The following is a 20,546-nucleotide window of genomic DNA, read 5'->3' as shown; positions in this document are numbered from 1 at the left end:
CACTTGAACATTAATATTCTGTATTATTAACTGGAACACAGTTTCAGTCTCGATGGAAATTAGTATTACTGTAATTCATACTACAATAGAGTTTAAAGGCAAATTACTGATTTGACAACTCAAGGGGACAGAACAAGAGTATTTTTCAGTGTTCTAACACACTAGAGACACTCTTCCTAACTTCTTCATTCCAGTTGAAAAAATCCAATACTAGATCTTGAAGTACTCTGTATTTACCTAGAATAAAGTCAATGGAGCTTCATTTCCAGATGGTGGTGAACCTACTGTGGGGAAAAGATTCAGCTGATAACTGTCTGCAAAGGCGAATTCGCACGCGCTGGAGGTGATGTGTAAATTGATCATAGGAAAAACAGTTTATTGTTTATCAGCCTAAGAGGAATGAGTTCAAGACGTTACCTTACTTTTTCCAGTATCTTAAAATCACATAATTGGAGAAAACACCCATTAAACACATGGAAAGAGGAGGGAGGGGGAATGCACCAAACCTTTGCATTATTGCAAACAGGCAACAACCCACTTAGTAATTCAGTTGAAGGTCTGAAGAGGAACACAAAGGTTTGCAGGTGACTAATCACATAGGATTCTCCAGCTTTCCATGCCCTGTGATGAACCTTTCCCATTACTACAGTCAAATGGAAAGACATTGTAATTTTACAGAGAAATGTGACTCTGAAGTTAAAAACTTTTTCAAGGTCATACCATCAGGCACAAAACCAAGATGAGGATCCTGTGTTTCTGATTCTCTATCCAATGCTCTGACTTGATATAATACCTGTATTTCCTGCCTAAAATTTATACTGGCTTTCCCAAGTGTAAGAAATACAGCTTATTTATGGTTTAAATACAGTCTTAACAGAGCTTTTAGTAAAAATGGGAAAAATTTCAAGATTTGGTTGAAATAACAGAATGTGGGTTTGTTTTAGAGCAATCTATTATCTGGTATTAAAATGTTGGCAACCTTTTATGTTAATATGCAGACTTAGAGATCTGGGTCAAGCGTGAAGAGGGTCAAGAGAAATCTGTTTACATCAGTTGGCAAAGAATAATACATTTAGGAGGTCCAGACAGGGGTCCTTGGAGTCTTTGGGGCTTAATTAATATCTCAGTAGTATGTGTGGCTTTTGGTAATGCTCCTATTTTTGTTTCCTAACTTTAGGGGATGAGAATTTGGCCTTAAAGCAACAGACAGCTGTGAAATTGAATGCTCCATTGGAGCATTTTAAATAGCACATTTGGCCTTTGGAGGTAACTAAACGGGTTTTAGGTCTACAGACTTATATAATTTACTATTTTGCCCAAATTTCTACCTCTTCCAGCTGACTCACTCTAACTTTTGAACTGAGCCGTTCATTACTCACATTCCCTACAGTCTGTAAGGTAAGTAGGGATTGACTTCCCACAAGGCTGGCAAAGCTTATTTCTTTTCAGACGATAGAATTTTATCCACCTCTTTTCCTACCAGAAGAACAAATGGAAAAGTAAAAATTGCAAATAGTCTAGACTAGGCATTGGTTAGCTGTTCAACACTACAATGAATTACCTAACACACCAACTTTATGAAGATAAAAGATTCATTTAACTTACTGTTTTGGAGGTTCCAGTCCAAGAGTGGGTGTCTCCATCATTCTGGCAGCTGGGGAGAGAAGCAAACAGCAGCAGCAGAGCACACAGGCAAGAAAAAGCACTTAGTGACCCTTGAAGCAGAGGGAGAGGCAAGGCCAAAGCTCAGGCTTTTATATCTTCCAAGGGCTACCCCACCCCACCCCAAGGAACTAAGATCCTCCCACTAGGCCCCACCTCTAATCAACATAATTGGATTTTCCCCACCCTTAGTATGATTAACTTATAATTTTGGAGTTTGATGCCCTGCATGAGTTTGGGAGGCAAATCACATTCAAGCCACAGCAACTTAGCACCTAGACATGAAGGTATGGTCTAAGAAATGATTCTAACCTTAGCTGCTGGCTACCTTCATCTGAGGAGCTTCACATGAGCCTCATGTCCCATCTCAGTTTCATAAGAAGAGGGCAGATGAGATCTCAGCATTGGCAGGCTCTAAGTAGCTCCTCAGGTGGGTCCAATGTTTAGCTAAGATTGAGAACTAGTGTTTGGCAACAGCTCTTCTCAGATGTTAGTGAGCATCACTTTCACCTGGAAGCTTGTTAACACAGACTACTGGGCAGACGGAGGAGTCTCAGTGCTTCTCAGGCTGTGACCTTCAGTCAGCACAATGGCAACACCTGCGAGCTTACAGGAGCGTCTCAGGTCCCCCCTAAGAGCAAGTCACTGAGAAGGCAGCTCCTCGGTCTTCAGCTTCATTAGCTCTTTTGGGGTGGACATGGTGACACAGCCAGTTAAACTACCACTCGGGACACCAGCATTCTGTATCAGAGTGTCTGGGATAGAGTCCCACCTCCACTTCCCATCCAGTTTCCTGATAATATGCCTGTGTATCATCAAATAATGATTCAAGTACCTGACACCCACTTGGGAGGCCCAGACGGCGGAGATCCCATCTCCTGGAGTCAACTTGCAGCCTCAGGTGTTGCAGGCCTCGGGGTAATGAACCTGCAGATGTAAAGTCTCTGTTTCTTTCCCTGTCTCTAACTCTGCCTTTCAAACAAGTAAAAATAAATAAATAAAGGTTTAAAAAGGATTACTAGCTCTCCACATGGTACTGGTGTTTGCTGAAGTATGCAGACCATTGGTCTCAAGAAGATGGTCAAAACTTTACAACAATAACAGCTGAAATTACCAATGATGCTAATAATCCATCCACCTGTTAACTGCCCAGTCTGCCTTTTGATGCTACGAAATCCCAATGCCTATAGGATCCTTTTCCCTAACTTGTCCACACAGATTAACTTTTCCAGTTCTCTCATGGACAGCATTCATGAATGCTGGGGTCACCTGGGAAGGTGAGACCCTTCTGAGCTAACTTAAGCCTTTGTGAAATTAATGGCAATATGTCTGCCAAGATTGTCATTTTTGATCAAGGCTAGAGGAGGAGAGTTAATTTAAAGCAAAGTCCTGGGAAAGAAGTGCCCAGGACTCCCGGGAAACCCAGCACACTGCTACTGGTTTAGTGAAGAATGATATTCCCACTCTAGCCTTTAGCCTGCTTCACGGGGTCTAGGCAGACTATGGACACAAAGCATATGGAAGAAAGAGCTTCTGCCTGGACACAGAATTCAATTCATTTTCTATCCCCACTTTCTTCCACACACTCCCCTTGACAGAACATCTTGTTCATCTCTCTTGACCCCTATTTTCTGTCAGGTCCCTTGTGGTAACAGAGCCACCGCAGGTTTTTATTTATTTCTGTTCAGTCATTGTCTCCCTTCAAGTAAAACCTTTCCTAAAGCTGAAACAGAATGTCAAAGTCACTAACAATTCCAGGGTTATCTTTTGGTGTCATCTTCAGCTGTGAGCAGTGCTATAACGTTACTTCCAAACTAGCTCCTTATAACCAGTAGAACTCTAATAAAGGGTTTAGATGAAGTGACTGCTGATACACACATTCTGACTTCTGGGCCTGTACCCCTCAGCTCTGTCATACAAGCTTTGACAATCGTTTTTGAGCCCAGTCAGTTTTTCACTTCCTTAATTAAAATGCTAGCTCACTTCACAGTACAGGGTAAAAACAATCACTATTCTTTTAGACATTTGATCGACATCAGAGAAACATACCTGAAAATTAGACCAAATATTTTCACTTTAGGAGTTTGAGTGGCATAACTGGGAATTTGCCTCTTTCTAAATGAAGAAAGACAGTTCTAAGGAGAAGCTGACCTAACTTGAAATTCCCCATAGAGAGCAGCAAGTTTCCTATGGTGGGTAAGGGTTATGCAAATATTTTAATATTTCTCACTCAGCTTTAAAAAGTACAAGAGGAATAGAGTACCCAGAATTGGAAAAAATATATATATACAGATTAAATAACTGAAAAAGAGCCTTAGAAATTGCTAGTCTCCAGCTAGGGTTGTCCTCTCTGCTGAGTTTCACTAACAGCATTCCTCCTTTAAAATCATATTTTAAAATTGGGTTCACTTAGCACATCTTTCGGAGGATGTTCTGTAACCAGGAAACTGAATGCTAATGCAGGGGTTGCTATGGTAAGCAATCTCTTCTATTGAGTAGGAGAATAAATAGTCCCGTGAATTTCTAAATCGATAGTTGAGACTGAATGTGATACAACGGGTATTTTAGCCTTTAAATATAGGTTTGAAACCAGAAGATAATGTCTTCTCTGTAAAACTCTAATATAATTATAGATGCTCCAGGAAATTTTATGTTCACCTTTTGAAGCTGATTGTTGATATTTTTTCAAAGTTTTTACATAACCCACTAACATTTACTAACATTTACTTTTGTTGATTTTTTTTTTAAATTCTTTTAGCTAGATAAAAGCAGCTGAGGGGGGAAAAACCTGCTGATTTTCACAGTTGAGAAAAACTGCTTGCAGAATTAGACCCTTATTAATGAATGCTTAGTAAGCAAAAAGTGTTTAATGAACATTAAAAAACAATAAAATAGGTATGATTTAAAATTTAAAAAGAGCAATTGTCTTTCAAAATGGCATCGTCTTTTCCTGAGAAATAAAACTTGATAGTGTGCACATTGCCGTCTTGTCTCTCTGGTCCCATTTCACCTTGAGAAAAGGCTTATTTTTATGGACTTTATCAGCAGACCCCATGCCCCCAGCTTGCAGTTGCATTCATCCAATGGGAAATACCAACTGGAGGTTGGAAAGAGATGGGAAGAGAGATTGGGCTCCTATCTGCCACATTGCTGGAAGTTAGCTGTAATTTGCCACCTACAGGTCCTGGGGGTAGTTACTATTTCCTCCCAGCCCATTCTACCCTATAGGTAATAAAGAACTCCTTACTAGTAAGAAAATCAAAGGGGTTTCATGCTAATCAAAGGGGTTTCATGATTTTCTTGTTGGGTCTCCTACATGTGCACAACCATGTAAATATATTCCTTTAATTCTCATATATTTCCTCATTTGATTGTGTTTCTGATTCCTTCAGAACCCTGACAGTGCAAGAGTCCATTTTCCATTAAAATGGGAAAACATATATTTAGATGGACAATAAAATATTATAATATATATTAAACACATATTTTAGAATACTGCCATGCTATTGGGCTACTTCAATGCCAAATTTTCCACCTGTCTGTTAATATAAATTATATGGTCAAAAATATTCACTTTGTGATATTCTTATGTATAATTTCATTCATAATTTGTATCTTGTTAACTTCCTATTTCCTGTGTATTTTTCATAACTTTATCCACCAAAGTAGAAACTGTGAGGAATATTTCCAAATGGCTTCTGTACTCATCTTTGTACGAAGCATTTAAACTCTTCCTGCTATTAACCACGGTGCTGTGATGGAGTTTTCCTCTGTGCACATTGTCTTTCACACCTGGCACTCATTTCCCTCTGACATGTGACCTTCAGATGGTGGCCTCCAACCCAACATTTATTCTCTCCACTCTGGAGTCTCTTGTATGAATCTATCGGTTGTGACCAAGCAGACAAGGGGCAAAAAATCTGAGTGTCACAGTGGGCAGGTGTGGCTTTCACATACAAGTAGGAATGCCTTTCTCTCTTGCTGACTTTCTCTTCCTACAAAGAGTCTGAATTCACTCAAATCCCAAATCCTTAGACTCTGACTCAGGTAAGCAGGCACACATCAGGAAAGAATCAGTGCCACCTCCTGCTCTGTCGGGGCACTCTTCTCATTAGCAAAGCCCATGAGCAAACCCTGACCACCACCGCCCCCCAAAGTGGAGTAATTGTTCAAGCAAACGTCAGCTTTTCCCAATAAACTACTGAATGTGTTAGGTATTCTCCCTGTGCATGGCAGTGTTAATGGCAAGCTTCTCTGTCTCCTACCTATCTGTGAGTAATGCACTGGATAGAGCCCCAGAGGGATAAATAAGCCAGTGCAGTTTTCAAAACTACCTAATTTGCAACCAGAAAAATAGTTCAGGTATGCAGAGAAATAGGTTTGTTAAGTTTTAAGTGGAAAAATTACATTATAAGTAAAGTACAGCCACATGTACCTATGACTAAGTCTACACCACCCCCTGATCAAACATAAAAACAGACTTAAAAGCTAAAGTACGAACTAACATTGAACATAGACAAATTCTATTAGAGTCCACTCATAAATACCAAGAGAAATATGTAAATAAATTCAACAAAGATATGTAACAATTCATAGCAGAATTATTCTTAATGACTAAAGTTGAACAGCCCCCAAAGTGCTCATATGTATATTTAATATACAGATTAATAAACACTACACAGAATGAAAAGTAACACTCTATAAATATATGCAAAATATGGATACATCTCACAAACAGTGCTATGATAAAGAAGCAAGACATGTGTATAAAATAACACCTTTTTTTCTAAGACACTGAAAGATGCAAGGCTAATCTGTGTTACTGAAGCAAAGGTGTTAGCTACCCTTGTGGTACTGCTGTAGGAAAGACTCTGAGAAGGGATTTCTTTCATACTGGTAACACTGAGCATCTTGACAAGGGTAAATTTATACACATACAACACATTTTCACAAAATTAACATACGCCATCGAGAGAAAGGATGTCTAGGAGTCCACCACATTTAATGCAGAATCATTAATCCACTGTCCAGGAGCTCTTAATCTTCCTTTAGGATAGGGACAGAACTGGATTAATGGCAAGTCCATCCAAGCTGGTGTATGAAGTGCCATTTTCCAAAGAATACTATACTATAGAAGATATAGACCATTGTACTTGCCATTATACCTTTCACAGATGGCACTGTACATTTTTAAAAATTCCCCGTTGACAATAAATTAAAGTATGAAAATACCCCCAGAAAATAATTGTAAAAGCTTTGGAAAATGTTGGTTAAGAATAGTAGTAGGTTAAATAAAATGGCCACAATCCATTAAAACCTGTGATAGTTTGTTCAGAAATTATTCTCTCCCTTGCTTTCCCTCTGTGAACCCAGAATGTGTCCACACATTGATCACATGACCTGCTTTGGCTAATGAAATGTTAGCAGACCTACTGAATCATAATCTGCACTTGTAAAGAGGACATGTATTGTTTGTCCAGAAATACAAACAATGAAAAGAGGAAAGACAATAAATACTTATGGCGTCTATGATAATCTCCATTTCATGCCCTGGGACTCCAGATTTGTCATTTTTAACAAGCTCCCAGGTGGTGTTGCTATGCTGGTCGGCATGTCACAAGCTGAATATAAGATGTTATATTGCAATGACTTCAGCTATAAAATGCAGACCATAATACCAACTCACAGGATTGTTTGGGGGCCAATTCAAACACTATGTCTAAGTCACTTAACACACTACACAATGAATAGTCATTGCTCTTGTTACTTCGGAGTCCATCTCAGATCATAAAAGAGAAGATCAAATATAAGTAGTTAAGATTTGTAAAAAAGTGTAACATATAAAATAAAAAATTTCAGTTTCATACCACCTTTGTGACTTATAATGCACCTGGGAAAGTAGCAGATGATGGTCCAAATACTTGCAACTCTGCCACCCATGTGAGAGACCCTGATGGAGTTTTGGCTCCTGGCTTCAGCCTGGCCCAGCCCTGGCTGCTAAGGCCATCTGGAGAGTGAAGCAGTAGAGGGAAGATCAATCTCTCTCTCTCTCTCTCTCTCTCTCTCTATCTGGAAGATCAATCTCTCTCTAGGGAAGATCAATCTCTGTCTCTGTCTTTCTCTCTCTCTCTCTCTAATTCTACCTTGCAAATAAATAAATCCTCTTTTTAAAAAAATGTTATGACAATTAAATAAAGCCTATTTTTGACACATATATTTTTTGAAATTTGTTGGTCAAACACAAATGTGGTTCAGAATTAAGTGTGTCCAGGGGCTTTGTGATATCCAAAGGTATTGAATAGTGACACAAAATGATACTCACAGGACCATTCCTGTGAGTATTCATGGAACAAGTATCATACATGGCACAAATAAACTTGGCATGATGTTCACAAATGTCTACAACTGCCAATAACTGTTATAAACTGGGATTCTTTTAAAAACACAAATCCAGTCATGCTAATTCCCTGTTCAAAACCCTTCAAAGTTATCCAATCACACTGAAAATAAAATTCCAAGTTCTCAATAAGCCTTACACGGTCTAGCAATTGACTATTGCTCCAAACGCACAACACTCTCTAGACCCCTTTTTATTTTGCTAACCCCATTCCAGCCTTCTTGCTGTTCTTAAAACCAAACACATTCCTACACCAGGGTATTTGCATCTGCTATTTATCATCATGAAATAATCTTAAACCAGTAATCTATGTGTATCATTCTTTCATTTCATGTTGGTTTATCTGATCTCCTCTCATCGGAGAAGTCTACCTGACTCAATTTCAAATATCAACTTCTACTGCTACCATATCACTCATGATCCTGTTTTTCTACCTTTTTTTTAAAAAAAAGATTTATTTATTTTATTTGAAAGGCAGAGTTACAGAGAGGCAGAAGCAGAGAGAGAGGTCTTCCATCCACTGGTTCACTCCCCAAATAGTTGGCAATGATCAGAACTGAGCTGATCCGAAGCCAGGAGCCAGGAGTTTCTTCCCAGTCTCCCTTGTGGGTGCAAGGGTCCAAGGAAGTGGGCCATCTTCTACTGCTTTCCCAGGCTATAGCAGAGAGCTGGATCAGAAGTGGAGCAGCTGGGTCTTGAACAAGAGCCCATATGGGATGCTTGCACTGCAGGTGGTAGCTTTACCCGCTACGCCACAGCACTGGTCCCGCTCTTTTTCTACTTCATTTATCCCCACTGGCTCTCATCACTGGTTATATATATATATATATATATGAATATCTCACTATATCTATCTATCTATCTATCTATCTATCTCTTGTATTTTTCCTGACTTCACTGTGAAAATCTGATTCATGAGAAGGAAATTTGTCCCTTTACTTCACTGGAATCCCCTCAGCTGACACAAAATAGATGCTTAATAAAAACAAATATCACCAAGTTGGTAAATACAAAATGCTATACATGGGACTGGCGTTGTGGTGTAGTAGGTTAAGCACCTGCCTGTGGCACCAGCATCCATATGGGTGCCAGTTCCAATCTCGGTTTCTCCACTTCTGATCCAGCTCCCTGCTAATGGCCTGGGAAAGCTGAAGATGGCACAAATGTGTGAGCCCCTGCACTGCATGGGAGATCCAGAAGATGCTCCTGGCTCCTGGCTTTGGATCAGCTCAACTCCAGCTGTAGCAGCCATTTGGGGAGTGAACCAGTGGATGGAAGATCTCTCTCTCTGTCTCTCCCTCTCTCTGTAACTCTACCTCTAAAGTAAATAAATAAATCTTTGAAAAAAATTCCATGCCAGGAAATTTCTTTCTGACTTGTAGGAAAGTATGTACAGATATATTGGTTATCAGCATTGAAGTTTGGCATAAAGGTGTTGGTGTATTCACATTTGCTGATTGATCTAATCTTTATTAGGCAATATTTACCTTTCAAATACCTTGTAGGTACTCAGAACATATCAATGAATGATGCAGACTGAGTACTTAGGAAATGGGCTCTGAAATGCATGATAGTGGGGAAGGAAGACTTTCAGGAATGTTCCTGGTGTTGACACCTGAGACGGTAGGGGAAATAGATTGGGAAGAGAAAACCTAAGTTTTGCAGCAGAGCCCCCAGCTCACTGGCTATGGAGTTCTGGGGCCTGGATGACTTTCAGAATTGTCCTTAATTGTGGTTGAGCATATGTACCTTTGCATCCACCAGTTACTGGAGATTGCTGCTTGTGAGAATGGACATGACACTGGGCAAGGTACATTTCTTCAGCAGAGGCCAGTTCCTATAGAGGATATCTTCTGAGCTCTCAGCCTCCATCATTTCCAAGAGCTAGGATTAAATGATGGCATTAGTCCTGAAGGTGGGGCAGAGGGTGCGAGTCAGGGCAACATCCACTGGCATCAACCACAAGGAAAAAATGAACAAACAGCTTGACGTTAAGAAGACAGCATTCTAGTGTAGGAAGAAGAGACTGAACAATAAAGTAAATAATCAATACAGCATAAAAGACTACGATAAATGTCAAAGAGTGGGTGGTGCACAGTAGAGCATGATGAAGAGGAATTGAATTCCAGAATGTAGCAGAGGAGCAAAGTTAAATACAGAGACAGCAGGCTTCACTGAACAGGTATAATTTGAGCAAAGACTTGAAGGAGATAAGAAAATTTGTCCAGTAGAAATTAGTCTAGAAGGAAGAGTGCTGCAGTCAGGGGCAACAGCTGTTGCAAGCAGTAAACAGGTAGGAGCTGAATTGGCTTGTCTACAATGCTCCGCTCCTAAGACCCTTGACAAAAAAGGCAAGGGCAAATATGGTATCTTGGGATCTTAAGAGGACACAAAACCTTTTTTAATGTGTCGTTTTCTCATTAACTCTCCATAAAGTTTTAGAATAAAATTTTCTAATACAAACTACAGCTGCCTTTGGGCTGCTCTGGAGAAATCAGAGTAGAACTGATTCGTTCTTTGTCTTTCACATCCACAAGAAAGGAAGAGCACAAAAATAATACCATGCCTACTCTCTTTGTTGAGAATTATCCATTGTTTTCTTGGCCCATTCTTTTTTCTTTTATGTATTTTCTAAGATACATCACTCTGAAAATGTCATCTGGCTTGGGAGAAACAGCAGTTGGGATTGAGATGGTGGAAGGGTGAGATTTCCACTGTCACAAGTACAGCCAAGACATATCATTGTATCCAGACTTTGTTCAGGAGACAACCAAGTAGGTATGGCTCTGCTTGGCTTTCCCTTTGCAACCTGAGAAGTGTTGCCACATTAGAATTTGTGGCTGAGTTGAAGATCCACATGAAGTATCTGGCACAAGACCCAAGTTGGAAATAATTCTTTTCACATTCTGGATGAAGTATAGGCAGCACATATCCTTCTTATGTAACTAGGAACACTGCAAGGGTACTCACTGAACAGGTGCATTGTTCTTAGGAGCACAGCTGGATATGCATGAGGCATGAATGCAGACATTTCTTTCTATAGGTGCCCTTGACACAAGGAAACAAGGCACTTGGAATGAACTCTCCTCAAAACTGTAGACTAGAAATCTGGGTCAAATTGATCTGAGTTTTTCAAGACCTTACAGAAAATCCATCTGAAATTACTAAATTCTTTACATGGATGATACGTGGATTTAGAGGAGTGTATAAATAATACAAACCTCAAAGATAACCAACTTAAGGTCTAAGGGTAGCTTAGTACTGTGTGCCCGTGGCTCAATTTTGGCCTTAGTTAAATTCAACTCAGGGAATGTTTATGAGTTTTTATTCATAATACTTTTATCATTATACACATAACAGGGGGAAAAACAAACTCAGAACTTTCCACTGATCCCAACATCAAAGAATTTGCAATCCCCTTCTGAAACCAGGCTCCCCGCCCCCTTCTCCAGCACAGGCAACCACTATCTGCTTTCTATTATGTGTTTGCCTATCCTGGGTGCTTCCTTTAAATGAATTCAGCAATATATGACCCTTTATGTCTGACTTAAAACTTTCACTTAGCATAATGTTTTTGAAGTTCATCCAAGTTCCAACAAATTATTTATTTTTATAGATGAATATTTATTATATGAATAAACCACAATTTATCTATCCATCTATTAATGACATTTAGGTAGCTTCTTTTAGGAACTATGGAAAATACTGCTGCGACTATTTACACTTATATATAAACTTCTATGTGGACATGCACTTTGTTTCTCATGGATCTATAGCTGGGAGTATAATTTTTGGTTATATGATAATTCTATGTAACCTCTGAGATAAACTACCAAACCCTCCACAGCAATTGCATCATGATATATTTCTAACAGAAGTGAATGGGGATTCCTATTTCTGCACATTTCCACAAGCACTTCTTATTTAGTAGTAATATTGTAATATTTAGTAGTAATAGTAAAGTATAGTAATATTTAGTAGTAATAGTGGTACGGGTAGGTATTCTAGTGGGCATGAAGTAGCATGTCATGTGCACTGGCTGCAGCAGCCATTGGAGGGTGAACCAAGGGAAAAGGAAGACCTTTCTCTCTGTCTCTCTCTCTCTCTCACTGTCCACTCTGCCTGTCAAAAAATAAAATAAAATTAATTAATTTATTTGAGAGGCAGAGTTACAGAGACAGAGGGAAAGGTCTTCCATCTGCTGGTTCATTCTCCATTGTAGATGATTATAATGGCTGGATCCAGAAGCCAGGAGCCAAGAGTTTCCTCCAGGTCTCCCATGTGGGTACAGGGCCCCAAGCACTGCGGCCATCTTCCACTGCATTCCCAGGTCATTAGCAGAGAGCTGGGTTGGAAGAGAAGCAGCCAGGACACAAAACACAAAACTGGCATCCATATGGGATGCCATCACTGCAGTCAGAGGCTTAACCTACTGGCCACATTGCCGGCCTATGTATTTCTCATTTAAATCATATAGAAAACAGGGCCGGCACCGTGGCTCACTAGGCTAATCCTCCGCCTTGCGGAGCCAGCACAGCGGGTTCTAGTCCCGGTCAGGGTGCCTATTCTGTCCCAGTTGCCCCTCTTCCAGGCCAGCTCTCTGCTGTGGCCAGGGAGTGCAGTGGAGGATGGCCCAAGTACCTGGGCCCTGCACCTCATGGGAGACCACGATGAGTACCTGGCTCCTGCCTTCAGATCAGCGCAGTGAGCTGGCCGCAGCGGCCATTGGAGGGTGAACCAACGGCAAAAGGAAGACCTTTCTCTCTCTCTCTCACTGTCCCCTCTGCCTGTCAAAAAAAAAAATCATATAGAAAACAAAAAGAATTACAAAGAAAACATATAATAATACTAAATTTTATATTTATTCATTCATTTAGTTACTTTTGCCAAAACTCTATTCCCTTATATGGCTTTAAATTGCCATCTTAGAATTCTTTTGTGCTATTTACATCTTTCTGTATTGTATGTTCATTAATACAGTTGACAGGGCTTTTTTTTTTATCTCCTTCTGTTTTCAATTTCTCTGAAAAAATTAAAAGTGGGAGCAGCGTTAAGACACCTCTCAAGTTGCGCTCTTCTAATACCAGAGTGCCTGGGTTTGAGTCCTGGCTCCACTCCTAATTCCAGTTTCCTGCTAATGCACACGCTGGGAGGCAACAGGTGATGGCTCAAGCAGTTGAATCTTTGCCATGAATCTGAGACCTGCACTGAGTTCCCAGCTCCTGGCTTTGGCCTGGCCCAACCCTGGCAGTCACAGGCATTCAGAGAGGGCACCAGTGGATGGCAGATTGGTCTCTCTCCCTGCCTCACACTTTCTCTGCTGTCTCTCTCTCCTTCCTTCTGTGTGTGTGTGTGTGTGTGTGTATATTTGTCTCCCTACCTTTCTGATAAACAGAATAAAGAAATAAAATAAATAAAAATATAAATGGAGTTAAAAAACAAAATTACAACAATACAGGTTCTTGTATTGGACCATATTTTTGTTTGATTTAATAGAAAACTATGTATTTTTTAGCCTGGCTTTGATTACTGTCTGGTGTCCTTTTTTTCCTTCTTTTCTTCCTTTTCTGAATGACTTCCTTTAGTATTTCTTATAAGACATGTCAATGAGCAACAGACTCTCGTAGCTTTTGTTTATCTTCAGTGTCTTCATTTGCTTTCCACTTTTGAAGGACAGGTTTGCTAAATATAGAATTCTTGGTTGAGGGGCTGGCATTGTGGTGCAGTGTAGCAGGTAAAACCACCGCCTGCCACACTGGCATACTATATGGATGACGGTTTGTGTCTCAGCTGCTCCATTTCTGATCTAGCTCCCTGCTAATGGCCTAGGAAAAGCAGTGGAAGACCTGGAAGCATGGGGACCTGGAAGAAGCTCCTGACTCCAGCCTGGCTCGGCCCTGGACATTGTAACCATCTGAAAACTAAGCCAGTAGATGGAAGACCTCTCTTTCTTTCTTTCTTTCTTTCTTTCTTTCTTTCTTTTTTTTTTAGAAAACTTTTATTTACTAAATATAAATTTCAAAAGTACAGCTTTTGGATTATAGCAGTTTTTCCCCCGATAACCACAAACCATCTCCTCCAAACCACAAACCATCCCATCTCCTACTCCTCCCATCCCATCCTTCATTAAGATTCATTTTTAATTATCTTTATATACAGAAGATCAACTCTATACTGAGTAAAGATTTCAACACTTTGCACACAGACACACAAAGTATAGAGTACTGTTTGAAGACTAATTTTACCGTTAATTCTCATAGTACAACACACTAAGGACAGAAGTCCTACATGGGGAGCAAGTGTACAGTGACACCTGTTACTGATTTAACAACTGACACTCTTATTTATGACGTCAGTAATCACCCAAGGCTCCTGTCATGAGCTGCCAAGGATATGGAAACCTCTTGAGTTCACAAACTCCAACCTTATTTACACAAGGCAATAATCAAAGTGGAAGTTCTCTCCTCCCTTCAGAGAAAGGTACCTCCTTTTTATTTTATTTTATTTTATTTTTTTTTTATTTATTTATTTGACAGGCAGAGTGGACAGTGAGAGAGAGAGAGACAGAGAGAAAGGTCTTCCTTTGCCGTTGGTTCACCCTCCAATGGCTGCCGCGGCCGGCACATTGCGCTGATCCGAAGCCAGGAGCCAGGTGCTTCTCCTGGTCTCCTATGGGGTGCAGGGCCCAAGCACTTGGGCCATCCTCCACTGCACTCCCTGGCCACAGCAGAGAGCTGGTCTGGAAGAGGGGCAACCGGGTCAGAATCCGGCACCCCGACCGGGACTAGAACCCGTGTGCCGGTGCCGCAAGGCAGAGGATTAGCCTAGTGAGCCGCGGCGCTGGCCTGGTACCTCCTTCTTTAATGACCTGATCTTTACACCGGGATCTCACTCACAGAGATCTTTCATTTAGGTCATTTTTTTCTTGCCACAGTGTGTCTTGGCTTTCCATGCCTGAGAAACTCTCATGGGCTTTTTAGCCAGATCTGAATGCCTTAAGGGCCGATTCTGAGGCCAGAGTGTTGTTTAGGGCATTTGCCATTCTATGAGTCTGCTGTGTATCCTGCTTCCCATGTTGGATCATTCTCTTCTTTTTAATTCTATCAAGCATTATTATAAGACACTGGTCTTATTTATGTTATCCCTTTGACACTTAATCCTATATTTATGATCAATTATAAATTATAATATAAATTATATATAAATATAAATTATAAAATATAAATTATAAATGCTGCTGAGAGTTTGGCTGTTACCTTATACAGGAGCCCTTGTATGCGACAAGTCATTTTTCTTTTGCTACTTTCAGGAGTTTGTCTTTCTTCAGTTTTCAACACGTTAATTATAATGTGTCTTATTATGTGTCTCTTTGAATTTATTTTGTTGATGTCGTTGAACTTATTCTATCTATACTTATATATATTTTGTCAAATTCGGGAGTTTTCAGCCATTATTTCTTCACATTCTTTCTGCCTCTTTTTCTCTCTTTTATTCCTCTAACTCCAGTAATGTTTATGTGGGTATGCTTGATGGTTTCCCAAAAGTTCCCTAGGCACTGTTCATTTTTCATCTTTTTTTTTCCTTTTACTTTCTGCTCTAATTCTAGATCTGGGTAATTGCCAGATACTTAGGTTCAATGATTCTTTTGTCTTTTCAAATCTGCTGAGAGTTTTTCATTTTTGCTGTTGGATCTTTCAAACCAGAGTTGCAATTTGGTTCCATTTTATAATTATTATTTCTTTATTATTTTTTTTCATTTTTTTTATTTTTATTTTTTTTTAAACTTTTATTTAATGCATATAATTTTCCAAAGTACGACTTATGGATTACAATGGCTTCCCCCCCATACCGTCCCTCCCACCCACAACCCTCCCCTTTCCCACTCCCTCTCCCCTTCCATTCACAAGATTCATTTTCGATTATCTTAATATACAGAAGATCAGCTTAGTATACATTAAGTATGGATTTCAACAGTTTGCTCCCACACAGAAACATAAAGTGAAAAATAATAGATGATTTTTTTTAAATGATGATGAAATCAGAGCAGACCTATTGTCATGTTTAATCCCAGTGAGAGTCAAGTTGGGAATTGATAATTTCTTTCTTTTTTTTTTTTTTTTTTTTTTACAGAGGATCAGTTTAGTATGCATTAAGTAAGGATTTCAACAGTTTGCACCCACATAGAAACACAAAGCGAAATATACAGTTTGAGTACTACTTATAGCATTAAATCTCAATGTACAGCACATTAAGGACAGAGATCCTACATGAGGAGTAAGTGCACAGTGACTCCTGTTGTTGACTTTACCAATTGACACTCCTGTCTATGGCATCAGTAATCTCCCTATGCTCCAGTCATGAGTTTCCAAGGCTATGGAAGCCCTCTGAGCTCTCCGACTCTTATCTTGTTTAGACAAGGTCATAGTCAAAGTGGAGGTTCTCTCCTCCCTTCAGAGAAAGGTACCTCCTTCTTTGATGACCTCTTCTTTCCACTGGGATCTCACTCGCAGAGATCTTTTGCCAGAGTGTCTTGGCTTTCCATGCCTGAAATACTCTCATGAGCTTTTCAGCCAGCTCCGAATGCCTTTAGGGCTGATTCTGAGGCCAGAGTGCTATTTAGGACGTCTGCCATTCTATGAGTCTGCTGAGTATCTCACTTCCCATGTTGGATCACTCTCCCCTTTATTTACTCCATCAGTTAGCGTTAGCAGGTACTAGACTTGTCTATGTGCTCCCTTTGACTCCCAGTCCCTTCACCATGACCGACTGTGAACTGAAACTGATCACCTGGAACAGTGAGATGGCATTGGTACATGCCACCTCGATGGGATTGAATTGGAATCCCCTGGTATGCTTCCAACTCCACCACTTGGGGCAAGTCAGCCTGAGCATGTCCCAAATTATACATCTCTTCCCTCTCCCATTCCCACCACCATGTTCAACAGGGATCACATTTCAGTTAATTTTCAACACTTAAGAATAACTGTGCATCAATTACAGATCTAAACCAGTCATATTAAGTAGAACAGATAAAAAAACTACTAAGAGGGATAATGTATTAAGTTGTTCATTAACAGTCAGGGCTATGCTGATCAAGCCACCATTTCCCATAGTGTCCACCTCACTCCAACAGGTTTCCCTCTTGGTGTTCAGTCAGTCGTCACCGATCAGGGAGAACATATGGTATTTGTCCCTTTGGGACTGGCTTATTTCACTCAGCATGATGTGTTCCAGATTCCTCCATTTTGTTGCAAATGACTGGATTTCGTTGTTTCTTACTGCGGTATAGTATTCTAAAGAGTACATATCCCATAATTTCTTTATCCAGTCTATCGTTGATGGGCATTTAGGTTGGTTCCAGGTCTTAGCTATTGTGAATTGAGCTGCAATAAACATTAGGCTGCAGACCTCTCTTTTTGTTTGCCAATTTAAATTCCTTTGGGTAAATTCCAAGGAGTGGGATGGCTGGGTCGAACGGTAGGGTTATCTTCAGGTTTCTGAGGAATCTCCAGACTGACTTCCATAGTGGCTTGACCAGCTTGCATTCCCACCAACAGTGGGTTAGTGTCCCTTTTTCCCCACATCCTCGCCAGCATCTGTTGTTGGTAGATTTCTGCATGTGAGCCATTCTAACCGGGGTGAGGTGAAACCTCATTGTGCTTTTGATTTGCATTTCCCTGATTGCTAATGACCTTGAACATTTTTTCATGTGCCTGTTGGCCATTTGGATTTCCTCTTTTGAAAAATGTCTATTGAGGTCCTTAGCCCATCTCTTAAGTGGGTTGTTGGTTTTGTTTTTGTGGAGTTTCTTGATCTCTTTGTAGATTCTGGTTATTAACCCTTTATCTGTTGCATAGTTTGCAAATATTTTTTCCCATTCTGTCGGTTGTCTCTTCACTCTCCTGACTGTTTCTTTTGCAGTACAGAAACTTCTCAATTTGATGCAATCCCAATAGTTGATTTTGGCTTTGACTGCCTGTGCCTCCCGGGTCTTTTCCAGAAATTCTTTGCCTGTGCCAATATCTTGAAGGGTTTCTCCAATGTTCTCTAGTAACTTGATGGTGTCAGGTCGTAGATTTAGGTCTTTAATCCATGTTGAGTGGATTTTTGTGTAAGGTGTAAGGTAGGGGTCTTGCTTCATGATTCTGCATGTGGAAATCCAATTTTCCCAGCACCATTTATTGAATAGACTGTCCTTGCTCCAGGAATTAGTTTTAGATCCTTGATCAAATATAAGTTGGCTGTAGATGTTTGGGTTGATTTCTGGTGTTTCAATTCTGTTCCATTGGTCTATCCATCTGTTTCTGTACCAGTACCATGCTGTTTTGATTACAACTGCCCTGTAGTATGTCCTGAAATCTGGTATTGTGATGCCTCCGGCTTTGTTTTTGTTGTACAAGATTGCTTTAGCTATTCGAGGTCTCTTGTGCCTCCATATAAATTTCAGCACCATTTTTTCCAGATCTGAGAAGAAGGTCTTCGGTATCTTGATTGGTATTGCATTGAATCTGTAAATTGCTTTTGGGAGAATGGACATTTTGATGATATTGATTCTTCCAATCCATGAGCATGGAAGATTTTTCCATTTCTTGGTATCCTCTTCTATTTCTTTCTTTAAGATTTTGTAATTCTCATCGTAGAGATCTTTAACGTCCTTGGTTAAGGTTTTTGTTGAGTGTTCCAGTCATCTGTTTAGCGACTCTCCCAAATGATTTTTGCAAAGATGATATTCTTTATCTGTTTGGCCATTAAAGTCTTGTTCCATTATCTCTATGGTTAGCAGTGTCCTAACTGAATTTTCTTAAATACCTAAACCCAAGAGAAGAGAAAAAGAGAGGAAAACAAAGTATGTATCTGCTTAAATTCTTCTTATAAATGCTATGTGTATCTCAATGGGTTTAAAGTAATAAACAGCTTCTTTGCCAGTCTTTCAGTGACCCACTAGGTCAATCAAAACACAAAACTCCAATTTGTGGAGAACAGGGTACATATTCCCTAACCTGGCAACAGCAAGCTGTGCCAGGGATGTAGGTATGTGATTCTGTGGCTACATGCCACAGGTCTGGGAGATTGGAGATGGCAGTTGTTATGAAAAACATTGAAATTCACTGGAAATTATCAACCCCCTTTTCACCAAGCACACCATTGCATAAGTGTTCAACTAGAATCCAGAGGTCCATAATAATAGATTTCAATAGTTCTTTCTAACTAAGTAGTCATTTTGTTGTACAGATTGATTCTTGGACCCCCCCAATCCATGATTTTATGTGATGTCACTCAATATATTCTAATATTTAGTATATTAATTTTTATGCTTCTTCTACTGGTAGGTTTTTCTAGTTATTTTTACATATTTTTTTTCAAATAAACATGGCAATGATTTTAAATTATTAAAAAGAAAGAAAAATTATATTGGCATATTCATTGTATAATATTCAATTGAATGTATTGTTTAAATTTTGGTAAAAATTAACTTCATATTAACTCTAATAGTATCTCATCTAGCCTTGCAAGATAGAGTTTTCCAAGACCACTCCAAAGTTCTTGGGTAGAGTAATTTTATATAAATTCTATATTTTATTGTGATATTTATTCTTTAATATAGCTGTCCCCATCCCTTCTCTTTCTCTGCTTTCCAAATAAAAATTTCTAGCAATAAAATCTTAATATTAGTATTTATAATATTGGTATTTTGAATGCAATAATATTCTGTGTTACAACTCCAATAGAATTATTATTATACAAGAAAACTATATTTGATTATCTATTTTGTGAATGGCTCTACTCCTGAATTCTCTCATTAATTTTAATTGTTGTTCCTTTCTTAAGATTTCTCAAATATACAATCACATAATTTGCAAATAATAATAATTATTTCCTTCCTACTTCAAGTATTTACATCTATTTGATTGGCAGAACAATTATAAATAATAGTGGTGATTGCAATTGTCCATCTCTTGTTCCTAAATGGGACCATCGGTAGTGATTTAATATTAATCACCATGCTGGCTATTATTGTGTGCTCTAAATACATGCACACACACAAACACAACAAGCACATATATAGTTTACATATATGTAAAATGCTTTAATAAATACCATTCAATTAATACATTACTAAAACTGGTAGTGAATTAGATAAATGTTGAATTGTATTATATATCTTTGTGGAATCTTTTAGAAATAATAGTAACTTGGCCGGCGCCGTGGCTCACTAGGCTAATCCTCTGCCTTGCAGCGCCAGCACACCGGGTTCTAGTCCCGGTCAGGGCACCGGATTCTGTCCCAGTTGCCCCTCTTCCAGGCCAGCTCTCTGCTGTGGCCAGGGAGTGCAGTGGAGGATGGCCCAAGTGCTTGGGCCCTGCACCCCATGGGAGACCAGGAGAAGCACCTGGCTCCTGGCTTCGGATCAGCGTGATGCGCCGGCTGCATTGGAGGGTGAACCAATGGCAAAGGAAGACCTTTGTCTCTCTCTCTCTCACTGTCC

At 39.6% G+C, this 20,546-nt stretch overlaps 1 long non-coding RNA gene across 31 annotated transcripts in view; it reads right to left on the bottom strand.

Moving 5' to 3' along the window:
* LOC127490996 (uncharacterized) overlaps positions 1-1,791 on the bottom strand; it is a 377,831-nt gene extending 376,040 nt beyond the window's left edge. For 22 of the 31 annotated variants that reach the window (XR_016215971.1, XR_016215962.1, XR_016215952.1 and 19 more), the window contains exon 1: positions 1,606-1,791. This is a non-coding gene — a long non-coding RNA (uncharacterized LOC127490996). The remainder of the gene's footprint in view (positions 1-1,605) is intronic. The other 9 variants (XR_016215972.1, XR_016215964.1, XR_016215954.1 and 6 more) reach the window with 1 other exon arrangement.
* Positions 1,792-20,546: the final 18,755 nt, after the last annotated feature.

This window comes from Oryctolagus cuniculus, chromosome 11 (assembly GCF_051225735.1).
Source record: "Oryctolagus cuniculus isolate XC-2025 breed Fujian yellow rabbit chromosome 11, ASM5122573v1, whole genome shotgun sequence".
Classification (NCBI taxonomy): domain Eukaryota; kingdom Metazoa; phylum Chordata; class Mammalia; order Lagomorpha; family Leporidae; genus Oryctolagus; species Oryctolagus cuniculus.
Note: the sequence above shows the minus strand (reverse complement) of the source record. Positions and strands in the feature narration are given on the sequence as shown.